Raw genomic sequence first — 12,239 nt, 5'->3', positions numbered from 1 at the left:
ATGACTGTACCCAGTAAAACTTTATGAACACTGAAACTTCAATATATTTTTAGATATCATGAAATAGCATTCTTTTGACTTTTTTCCAATCATTTAAAAATGTAAAACTTTTTGTTGTTGTTGTTGTTTTAGGGCCACACCTGTGGCCATATGGAGGTTCCCAGGTTAGGGGTAGAATTGGAGCTGCAGCTGCTGGTCTATGCCACAGCCACAGCAACTAGGGGTCTGAGCCACGTCTGCCACCTACACCACAGCTCATGGCAACACCAGATCCTTAACCCACTGGCCCACTGGGCGAGGCCAGGAATCAAACCCGCATCCTCATGGAGCCCAGTTAAGTTCATTAACCGCTGAGCCATGAAGGGAACTCTTAGGGAGTTCCCATCATGGCTCAGCGGTTAACGAATCCGACTAAGAACCGTGAGGTTGTGGGTTCCATCCCTGACCTTGCTCAGTGGGTTAAGGATCCGGCGTTGCTGTGAGCTGTGGTGTAGGTTGTAGACGTGGCTTGGATCCCGCGTTGCTGTGGCTCTGGCGTAGGTTGGCAGCTATAGCTCCGATTCAACCCCTAGCCTGGGAACCTCCATGTGCCGTGGGTGCGGCCCTAGAAAAGGCAAAAAGTAAAAAAAAAAAAAAGTTTTTCATTTACAGATGTACAAAAACAACCTACAGGCCATAGTTTAGTGACCCCTAGTTTAGAGGTATTTCCTTTAGCCAAGAGAACAAGGTTTAGTTAGTAGTAAATAAGTGACCATGTTTAGTCTATCCTCCAATCTGAAATACTTTTTTGGAAGTGAAAGGGGCATTATTAATTCCATTGAGAGAATAGGAGTTAAATAAGATTGTCTCAAGATGCATTTTAATGAGTGGTCATCCTAAGGTTAAGAGAAGTCAGAATTGCTTTAGGACCTGGTAAAAGAAAATGGAGGATGGAGATGCCAATAATGGAAACAACGAGATTGGAAAGAGGTTGGTTTTAAGGAGAACACAGCTGTCCCAAGTGTCATATGGTTGAGACAACATCAATAGATAGGAAGAAGCCACCCCGGAGGTTTCATAGCAGGCCACTCCTTGTATTTTATTTACCAAATCCGGGTCACTTGCTAGCCCCTAAAGCAGTAACTGACAAGGAGCATGGGACTGCCATGACTATTTAGCATTTATCTGGCCTTGGGCAGTTTTTATGCAGGACTGTGGTATGCACTTCTGTAATTTAGCATGCTGATTTCTTCCTACTAATATATCAGTAGCAACCCCAGGCATTGTGACAACAAAAAGCCATCCCTCTTCCCCTCCACCCAACACATACTCCCTTAGATGATACTGGTTGAGAACCACTGGCTTATCTACAGGGGTGCTCAGCTATCTCAGAAACTCAGTTGGAACTCAGAGGCCTTCGTGAATCTACAAATGGCTTCCCTGACTCCCCCTTCCACAGCAAACCTAATCCGCTTTTCTGTTACTCCTGTCTAAACATATGCCCTCTATTAGAATGATATGTTTTCCTTTACAATACATAATCTTATTCTTTCTAGTGGCCAAGTTCATTCCCCCCCAAGACTACTATTTTGTCACTTAGAGTGCTCATCTCTCTCCTTTCCAACCATCCAGATTGTTACTTTCCAAATTCCTTCTCTAATTCTACCTCTGTACCAGGCTTGTGACTCTATCAGGCCACACTGATCTCTTTCTTCTTTGAACTTCTGTGCATTCCTTTCTTTTTTTTTTTTCCTTTGTAGAGCCACCCCTGAGGCATATGGAAGTTCCCTGGCTGGGGGTTGAATCAGAACTTCAGCTGCCGGCTTACGCCACAGCCACAGCAACTTGGGATCCAAGACACATCTGTGACGTATGCCATGGCTTGTGGCAGTGCTGGACCCTTAACCCATTGATCGAGGCCAGGGATAAAACTTGCATCCTCATGGATACTAGTTGGGTTTGTAACCTGATGAGCTACAGCGGGAACTCCCATATGCATTCCTTGCTATACCACCAGTTTTGACCTTTTATGTTTTTCTTGACTATTCTGTCCTTCTTTGCTTTTGTTTTGACTATTCTGTTCTTGAAACTGTCCTTTGGATCCTAAGGTTTATCCTTTTGCCTCTGTAGATGTTCCTTTCTGACTCCTTTTCACCCTCCTTTCCTCCTTCTATCCATCCTAGCCTTACTCAGAGGTCATCTACAAGCATCTGTTGTCATCTCTGTTTTTCTTTCTTCTTGTTACTTTTTGTTCCTTGACATTTCATCTACTCACTGATTGACTTGTCAACTCCATGGAAAATGTACCTCTCTAGGCCTGATCTCTCTGGGAGATTTCGTATAGCCAACAAATGTTTCCATTTCTTTTCCCATACACACAGTGGACTTGCATTTCCCTATTCCTTTGAGCTCAGCATAACCATTGAAATGTGATTGAAGTAATCTGTGTCACTTCCAAGCAAAAGCTTTAGAACCTGTGCAGTTTCTCATGCTCTTTCCTTTTGGCACACTGACAGAATGTTTCAGTTTTCTATTACTGCATTACAAGCCATCCCAAATTTTAGTGACCTAAAATGGTAACCATTTTATTATCGTAATGGTTTTGTGGGTTGCGTGGGCTCCTAGGCAAGTTGTCTAATATGGCTTGGGGGCTTTCATATGACTCCAGGCAGGGGAGTAATTTGGAAGTTCAACTAGGATGCTAGAATGGCCAAGCCTTGCTCCCCTTTCCAGTGTTATCCCAGGGCCTCACTTTGCATTGCTTCTTCTGAAGAGTAGCCTGACTTCCTACAAGATGGCTCAGGATTCTCAAAAGTGCAAAAGCTGTAGGCCTTAAGCCTGGGAATAACACACTTTACTGGTTCAAGCATTCACAGGGCCAGCTCAGTTTCAAGGAGAGGAGAAATAAATTCCACCTCTTGATGGGGATTGGGGAGAAGAGTGACAATTTGTGGCCTTCTTTATCTACCACCCAACAGTGTTTCATACGGTGGCAGCTTCTATCAGCCAGGATCCTAGAGTTAGGACAAAGTGAAAAAGAGCCTTCAGTTAACACACATTCTTGTATGAGCAAGAAATCCATTTCTCCTGTTCTAAGTCACTGAGATATTTGGGGTTATTTGGTAGCATATAAAGCCTAATCTCTACTACTACAAAAATTGGTATGGATAAGAAAAAGAATGCATATATTTATGAGTGGGTCATTTTGCTGTGCAGCAGAAATTGGCACAACATTGTAAAACTATAACAAAAAAAATATTGGTATGGGAAGTAGGGCACTATGGTCGTAAAAACCTAAGGTAAGGATTCCTGTTGTGTCTCAGGGATAACGAACCTGACTAGTATTCATGAGGATGTGGGTTTGATCCCTACCCTTGCTCAGTGAGTTAAGGATCCAGCATTGCCTTGAGGCCACAGACGTGGCTTGGATCCTGTGTTGCCGTAGCTATGGCATAGGTCAATAGCTGCAGTTCCGATTTGACCCACAGCCTGGGAAGTTCCATGTGCCACACGTGCAGCACTGCAAAGCAAAAAACAAAACAAAACAAAACACAAAAAACCCCGAAACACAAAAAAAACCCAAAAAACAAAACCCTAAAATATGAATTTCCCAGCAAACACAGCTTAGAAATTTGAGTGCAATAATATTTCTTAAATAAGAGAGATTGTTTCTTGTAATTCTGTTCTGTTTCTCTATTTTAGGGGAAAACACTTCTTTCCCACATCAGATGTTTCCTGAAGCATGGAGGGGGTGCCACTAACATAACACTCAATACTTTGTTCCAGCGCTTCTAGCAAGTTTCCTGATGTGTAAGTTTGGCACTGTGAAGCTCACCTTCTTCCTCTTTCCTTTCTCATGGGAGCCAGGCCGCCCACAGAAAGTGTGCTTTCTGCTTTGCTGCTTCATACCACAAGTTTCTTAGGGGTCTGCCCGGGCCAAGGGGGTTCTGCCCAGGCCAAGGGAGTAAGCTTAGCAGGATAGGCCCTGTTATATATCTAAATCTGCAGGAAGAGAAGGTTCAGGTTTGGGAGCCACGTTCAGTGCCAGAGAGTAATTAAGCCTGTTGTTTGAACTTTAATTTACAAGCACGAGAGAGTTCAATGTTGAATGTTAATAATTTAAAATTTTAGTATAAAGTTGCTACTGATTACTTTGGGTTGTAATTCAGTACAAGGTAATTTCTGAGCTTTTCATTTCTTGCTGGAAAATTCATGTTGGGAAGGGGTCATAAGCAAATTGAGGACTTTTTTTGGCTCTTAATTTTTAGAATATTTTTGTTATTATTTGATTTTTTAGAACTCTTGATAATGTTTAAACAAGGTAATGGCACATAATTTGAGGTAGTAATAAAAAAGGTTGTGAATTAGTTTTGGGTACAGAATAGCATGGGAGCCAATTTAACTGATGTATGTTCTGACCCATTCAGGGCATTTGGGGGACAACACCTGACTTTACCGGTAGCCCCACAAGATTCCACAAAAAAAGTGACTTCTTACCTAAGAGGCTAACCACATCCCAAATTGATCTCAGTGGTAAGTGGTCTTTATATATTTTTACTGACGTACAACCCAAAATAATTTTTAGATTCACATGTAAAATTTTTTTCATTAGTTCAAAAGATGTAATTTCTGGTGTAATGTAAATATGAATATGTTTTTTCAGCTTTTTTTTTTTTTTTAAGTTTTTAGGGCTGTACCTGTGGCATATGGAGGTTCCCAGGCTAGGGGTCAAATCGGAGCTACAGCTGCCGGCCTACACCACAGCCACAGCAACCCAGGATCCAAGCCAAGTCTGCAACCTACGCCACAGCTCATTGCAACACCAGATCCTCAACCCACTGAACAAGGCCAGGGATCAAATCCAAAACTTTATGGTTCCTAGTCAGATTCGTTTCCGCTGCGCCACGATGGGAACTCCTAAATATTTTATTTTATTTATTTATTTATTTTTGTCCTTTTAGGGCCGCACCTGTGGCATATGGAGGTTCCCAGGCCAGGGGTCTAATTGGAGCTGTAGCCACCGGCCTATGCCACAACCATAGCAACATGGGAGGTGAGCTGAGTCTGCGACCTACCTCACAGCTCACGGCAATGCTGGATCCTTAACCCACTGAGCGAGGCCAGGGACTGAACCCTCAACCTCACGGTTCCTAGTCGGATTCATTAACCTTGAGCCACGACAGGAACTCCAAAATATGAATATTTTAAAATAAAAAGGGTTATGTCACTTAAAAATGCTTTTAATGAAACTAAATCCCATAGAAATTGAGTACTCATCAACATCTATTTTAACAGAAATTTTACATTATTTTTTTTGCTCTCTGAATTTGTACTTTTATTCTACTTCCCCATGGAAATCTTAAAAATATATTTCATGGAAGTTCCCATTGTGGCTTAGTGGCAGTGAACCCAAATTAGTATCCATGAGGATGTGGGTTTGATCCCTGGCCTCGCTAAGTTGGTTAAGAATCCAGCATTGCCATGAGCTGTGATGTAGGTTGCAGACACAGCTTGGATCCCTCCTTGCTGTGGCTGTGGCATAGAACAGCAGCTCTGATCGGACCCTGAGCCTGGGAACTTTTTAGGGCCGCAGGTGTGGCCCTAAAAAGCAAAAAGCAAAAAGCAAAAAAAAAAAAAAAAAAAAAAAAATATATATATATATATATATATAGAGAGAGAGAGAGAGAGAGATGTATTTTATTGCTTATCGTATCATTCCTTTTTTCTTTTTTTGTCTGCACCCATGGCATACACAGGTTCCTGGGCTAGGAATTGAACCTGTGCAAGAGCAGTGACAATGCTGATACCTTAACCACTAGGCCCTAGGGAACTCCTACTGTATCATTCTTTTTTGCAATAAAAATTTATGTATATTAAAAAAATTCTATAACCAAAATGTTCTAGGTGCCAAAAATTTTTTTGCATTGAGTTATTATTATAATTATCATTAGTAATACATAATCGATCATAACTACATTATAAATTCTGTAAATGATTACTGGAGAGAACTAAAATCTTATTTTACTTTATTTTTTGGCCGCACCCATAGCCTGTTGAAGCTCCCTGGCCAGAGATTGAACCCACACTGCAGCTGTGACAATGTCAGAATCTTAACCCACTGCACCACAAGGAAACTCCTAAAATTTTATTGAAAATATGTTTCTTAATAAAATTGATGAAGATCCTCTCTCCAGTGGGGAGATTCCTCTCTCCTGTGAATGTAATTTTCTGCTAGGTAACAGAATAAGAAACATGTTTAGGACTATTAGGTGTAGGGTTTACAACAGATGAATAAATTAATTGTTGTTCAATGCTTTATTTACAACAAAAGTTTATGTATCTAAATCTAAGTTTATTACATAAAAGATGAGCATGAATAATGAGGTGAGAAATGATTAACAAGTGATAATGAACAGAATTGTTTGGGTAAAAAAATGAACATTGACCGTATTCAGTAATCTTTATGTGAAAATTAGTGAAAGTATTTTCTTCCATGAGTCTGAATAATTGTTCAAAAACCACTAAAGAACATTAACATATCTCTGATATATTTTCCTTTTACATGTAATATTGATCTTTTGGAAGAAAATTTTGAATTTTTTAAACTTCTTTTTCCTTGCAATCATCTGAAACATGCAAAAAACCCCAACAAAGACCAACATTCCCAATTTCTAGCACCATGCTTTCTCTCTCTTTTTTTTTTTTTTTTTTTTTTTTTTTTTGCTTTTTAGGGCTGCACCTGCAGCATATGGAGCTGTACCTGCTGGCCTACACCACAGCCACAGCAACGCAGGATCTGAGCTGCGTCTGCGGCCTACACCACAGCTCACGGCAATGCCAGATACTTAACCCAGTGAGCGAGGCCAGGGATCATACCTGCGTCCTCATGGATGCTAGTCAGGTTGATTAACTGCTAAGCTACGATGGGAACCCCGCCATGATTTTCTCTTAATGGAAATATATTTAGTTAAGGATAGCCAGGAAATCCTCCTGCTTATCATACCTTGGTTATATTAAATATTGACGTCAATATTTAGAATCGTTCCCTTATATGGTGACTTAGAGGCTTTTTGCACATGGGAGATTAGAATACGTGAGAGATTGCCTGTCTTTTATAAGTGATGATAGAATGATTTTACAAGTGAATTGGGGGAGTTCTGGCTGTGGTGCAGTAGGTTAAGAACTCAGCATCAGCATCTTGGGTAGCTGCGGAGGCGCAGCTTTAATTTTCAACCCGGAACAGTGGGTTAAAGGATCTGGCATTGATGCAGCCGCAGTATAGGTTGCAGCTGCAGCTTGGATTCAGTCCCTGGCCTGAGAACTTCCATATACCACAGATGCAGTCATTAAAAAAAAAACATAATGAAGAAAATTAGGGACACTCCCTGGTGGCTCAGCAGGTTAAGGATCTGGTGTTGTCACTGCTGTGGCATGGGTTCAATTCCTGGCCCGGGAACTTCTGCATGCTGCAAGCGAGCCTGAGAGAGAGACGGAGAGAGAGAGAACTGGATACGTTGAATTGTGTGACATCTCAACCTCGGTCATATTTTAGACCGCTCAGTTTTAGGAGAGTAGATGAAAGTTGAATAAATTGAATGATTTCCTTAAAATTATCTGTGTTTATATTCCCCTTGTAAAGTACTTGTAGAATCCCAAACTAATTCTGGTTTAAAGATTACTAGGTTAAGAGGATAAAATTAGGTGGGGAGGGAGTTCCCATTGTGGCTCAGTGGGTTAAGAACTCAGCACAGTGTCTGTGAGGATGAAGGTTTGACCCCTGGCCTCACTTGGTGGGTTAAGGATCCAGCACTGCCATAAGCTGTGGCATAGGTTGTAGATGTGGCTCCAATTCTGTGTTGCTTTGGCTGTGGTATAGGCTGTAGCTGCAGCTCTGATTCAGCCCCTAGCCCAGGAACTTCCATATGCTGAAGGTGTGGCCATAAAAAGAAAAACAAAAATTAGTTGGGAAATGTGGTATAATTGTTGGGGGTTCTATTAACTCTCAGGGCCTCTTAGGCCAGCCCTACCTTTTCCCCATCGAGTAAGACACTAGATAGTGAGAAACCATCTAGAGAAAGCTCAGCCCTTTGGCTAGTCTTACTTTGGGAACCAGGTTACCATCAGGAATCATGACTTTTGGTCTGTACCTTTATGCAGCAAAATTTGGAAGGATGAATTTTTGAAGTGAATGGAAGGGAGAGTCTCTGTTGTCCTGCTCTGTCAGTTAGCAACTCAGTGGTAAGTCTGCCTGGTTTGGGGTTAGTGTTGGGAGGTCCATTGCTACCATTTTGTCTCCAGCATCAGCTTTATCAGTAAGAGTGATAGTTCTCAGCTGTCTATTCTTTTTCCTATTTTTCAGTTGGTTCACAAGTTGGTAGGAAGAGGGATGTGCTTCACTGAGTCTCCTAAGCCTTCTCAGCCCTTAACAGTGCTATGACTATTAACACAACAAGTATTACTGTGACTTTTCCTTTGTTCTTTTAGCCATGAAATTATATTCAGTCTTGCATGTTTTTCCTAATATTTTGTATATATTTCATAAATTTGTCTACAGTAATGAGTGTAGTTTGTTTTTATATGTATATTGACTATTACTGGTCAATATACATATAAAAAAATCAGAAGAGTTAAGTTCAGGAAAAAGAGAATTGCTCCACATCCTTAAACAATTAGTTCTTCAAGACACTATTGTGGGGAGTTCCCATCGTGGCGCAGTGGTTAACGAATCCGACTAAGAACCATGAGGTTGCAGGTTCAATCCCTGACCTTGCTCAGTGGGTTAAGGATCCGGCGTTGCTGTGAGCTGTGGTGTAGATCACAGACATGGCTCGGATCCCGTGTTGCTGTGGCTCTGGCGTAGGCCAGTGGCTACAGCTGCAATTAGACCCCCAGCCTGCGAACCTCTATATGCCATGGGAGCGGCCCTAGAAAAGACAAAAAAAAAAAAAGTCACTATTGCCAGATTTTTGTAAAAGGTGAGTGAATATATTAGGGGGTTGACTCTAAGGAAATGAAGTTTGCCATTCTGTTTCTTCCTGAGTTATAAGGTACTTGGCCTGCTAAGCCTTCATTTTGATATATATAAAACTATGATATAAAATATGGCCCTTATATGAGAAAATAAGTTATGGTTATAAAGCAAAATAAAGAAGTGGCAACTGTAGTAGAAGCTCTGGGCCTATAGATCTCTAATATTTCAAGGAAATGGCACTTTAAAAAAATTCCTAAATTATTTATTTATTTAAAGTATAATTGATATACAATGTTGTGTTAATTTCTGTTGTATAGCAAAGTGACTTAGTTATATACATATATACATTCTTTTTTTTTTTTAATTGGTCATCCCCATGGCTTGCAAATAGTCCCAGGCCAGTGATTGAGTCTACACCACAGCAGTGACTACGCTGGATCCATAACCACTAGGCCACCAGGCAACTCCCTATGCATTATTTTTAAAATTTTAAAAATATTCCTTTTCATTATGGTTTATCCCAGGAGATTGGATATAGTTCTGTGTGCTGTACAGGAGGACCTCACTGTCTATTCATTCTGAATATAATAGTTTGCACCTACTAGCCCCAAGCTCCTAATCCATACCACTCCCTCTCCACCCCCTTGGCAACCACAAGTCTGTTCTTCTTGTCTGTGGGTCTGTTTCTGTTTTGTGTTAGGTTCATCTATACCATATTTTAGATTCTACATGTAAGTGATACTGTATGGTATTTGTCTTTCTTTTTCTATCTTCACTTAGTGTGATAATCTGGTTGTATCCATGTTGCTGCAAATGGCATTACTTCATTTTTATGATTAATATATCATTTTATATATGTTTCATATCTTCTTAATCCATTCATCTGTTGATGGACATTTAAGTTGTTTCCAGGTCTTGGCTATTGTGAATAGCTAGTGCTGCAGTGAACATTGGGGTGTATGTTCATTTGAATCATTGTTTTGTCTGGGTGTCTGCCCAGGAGTGGGATTGTTGGAATATCTGGTAATTGTATTTTTAGTTTTCTGAAGAATCTCCATACTGTTTTCCATAATGGTTCCATTAAGTTACATTTCAACTAACAATGTAAGAGGGTTCCCTTTTTGACAAACTCTCTCCATTATTTGCTATTTTTAGACTTTTTTTTTTTTTTTTTTTTTTTTTTTTGCTTTTTAGGACTGCACTCGCAGCATATGGAGGTTCCCAGGCTAGGGGCAGAATTGGAGCTACAGCTTCCGGCCTATGCCACAGCCACAGCAACATGGGATCCAAGCCTCATCTGTGACCTACACCACAGCTCATGGCAACACCAGATCCTCAACCCACTGAGCAAGGCCAAGGATCCAACCTGCAACCTCATGGTTCCTAGTTGGATTCGTTTCCACTGCACCACCATGGGAACTCCTATTTTTAGACTTTTAAATGATGGCCAGTCTGACCAGTGTGAGGTGGTACCTTATTGTAGTTTTGATTTGCATTTCTCTTGTAATAAGTGATGTTGAACATCTTTTCTTGTGTCTATTGGACATTTTTATGTCTTCTTTGGAGAAATGTCTTTTTAGGTCTTTTGCCCATTTTTCAATTGGGTTGTTTATTTTTTCGTTGTTGAGTTGTATGGGTTGTTTATATATTTTGGAGATTAAACCCTTGTTGGTGGCATTGTTGCAAATATTTTATCCAATTCTGTAGTTTGTCTTTTTTTTTTAATGTTTTCCTTTGCTGTGCAAAAGCTTGTAAATTTAAGTCCCATTTGTTTATTTATTTATTTTATTTATATTGCCTTGGGAGACTGACCTGAGATACTATTTGTATGGTTGATGTCAGAGAATGTTTTACCTATGCTTCCTCTAGGAGTTTTATGGTATAATGTCTTATGTTTAAGTCCTTAAGTCATTTTGAGTTTATTCTTGTGAATGGTGTGAGGGTGTGTTCCAATCTCAGCACTATTTGCTAAGGAGACTGTCTTTCCTGCACTGTATATTCTTGCCTCCTTTTGAGTTGAAGATTAATTGACCATTGTTGTGTGGATTTATTTCTGGGCTCTCTGTTCTGTCCCATTGATCTGTATATCTGTGTTTGTACCAGCACTGCTTTGATTACTGTAGCTTTGTAGTATTGTCTGAAATCTGGGAGAGTTATGCCTCCTGCTTTTTTTTTTTTTTTTTTTTTGCTTTGGCAATTTTGGGTCTTTTATGGTTCCATATAAATTTTAGGGTTGTTTATTCTAGTTCTGTGAAAAACGTCATGGGTAATTTGATAGGGATCACATTAAGTCTGTAGATTGCTTGGGGTAGCACTTTTTAAAAGGACACAAATCTTTGTTTTTGTAAGTACTTGGGTCTTTAGAAAATAAGCTGCTTTTTCGATTGCAAAAATTAAAAGTAATAATCAGGAACTAAAAGCTTTAGTTTAATGCAGAATAAACTGTTCTCGAATCTTCTGTAATAAATTGGCATGCACAATTCAAATATTGTCATACACTTAGTGGAAATTTTGATTGGCTTTGACTTTGTTATGGTTACTGAAAGGAAGTTCTCCAGCAGAACACAGATTTTTTTTTTTCTTTTTATTGCTTTCTTAGGGCCGCACCCAAGGCATATGGAGGTTCCCGGGCTAAGGGTTGAATTGGAGCTACAGCTGCTATTGTACACCACAGCCACAGCCCCAGCCACAACCACCTGGGATCCGAGCCACGTCTGCGACCTACACCACAGCTCACGGCAACGCTGGATCCCCGATCCACTGAGCGAGGCCAAGGATTGAACCTGCATCCTCATGGATACCAGTTGTATTCATTTCCGCTGTGCCACGGCAGGAGCTCCAGAACACAGATTTTTAACATTAAGCAGGTGCAGGAATTTCTGATTAGAAGAGCTGAAAGATCACAATTCTGATTCTTCCTTTTCTTTTGCTTCCAACATCCAATCTAAGATCAACTCCAGTTGACCCTACCTCCAAAATACTATCCCAAATTAGGGAGTCCCATTGCAGTGCAGTGGGTTAAGAATCTGGCTGCAGTGGCTCAGGTCCCTGGTTTGATCCTTGACTTGGCACAGTGATTGCTGCAGCTATGGTGTAAATCAGTCCCTGGCCTGGGAATTTCCATATGCTGTGGGTGCAGTCAAACACACACACAAAACAAAAAAACCCCAAAGCCCCAAAACAACCAAATTAGACCAACCACTTCTCACCATGTCTGCTGCTGTCATTCTGGTACAAACTATTAGCAGCTTTCATTTAGACCATGACAGTAGCCTCTTGTCTGGCTCCT

At 40.5% G+C, this 12,239-nt stretch overlaps 1 long non-coding RNA gene across 2 annotated transcripts in view; it reads left to right on the top strand.

Moving 5' to 3' along the window:
- The window catches only part of LOC102166663, a 52,361-nt gene that overhangs the window by 2,396 nt on the left and 37,726 nt on the right, over positions 1 to 12,239 (top strand). For both annotated transcript variants that reach the window (XR_002346425.1, XR_002346424.1), the window contains exons 2-3: positions 3,682 to 3,789; positions 4,407 to 4,512. This is a non-coding gene — a long non-coding RNA (uncharacterized LOC102166663). The remainder of the gene's footprint in view (positions 1 to 3,681; positions 3,790 to 4,406; positions 4,513 to 12,239) is intronic.

The sequence above is a fragment of the Sus scrofa genome, chromosome 8 (genome assembly GCF_000003025.6).
Source record: "Sus scrofa isolate TJ Tabasco breed Duroc chromosome 8, Sscrofa11.1, whole genome shotgun sequence".
NCBI lineage: Eukaryota > Metazoa > Chordata > Mammalia > Artiodactyla > Suidae > Sus > Sus scrofa.
This window is presented reverse-complemented; position numbering and strand designations above follow the sequence as displayed.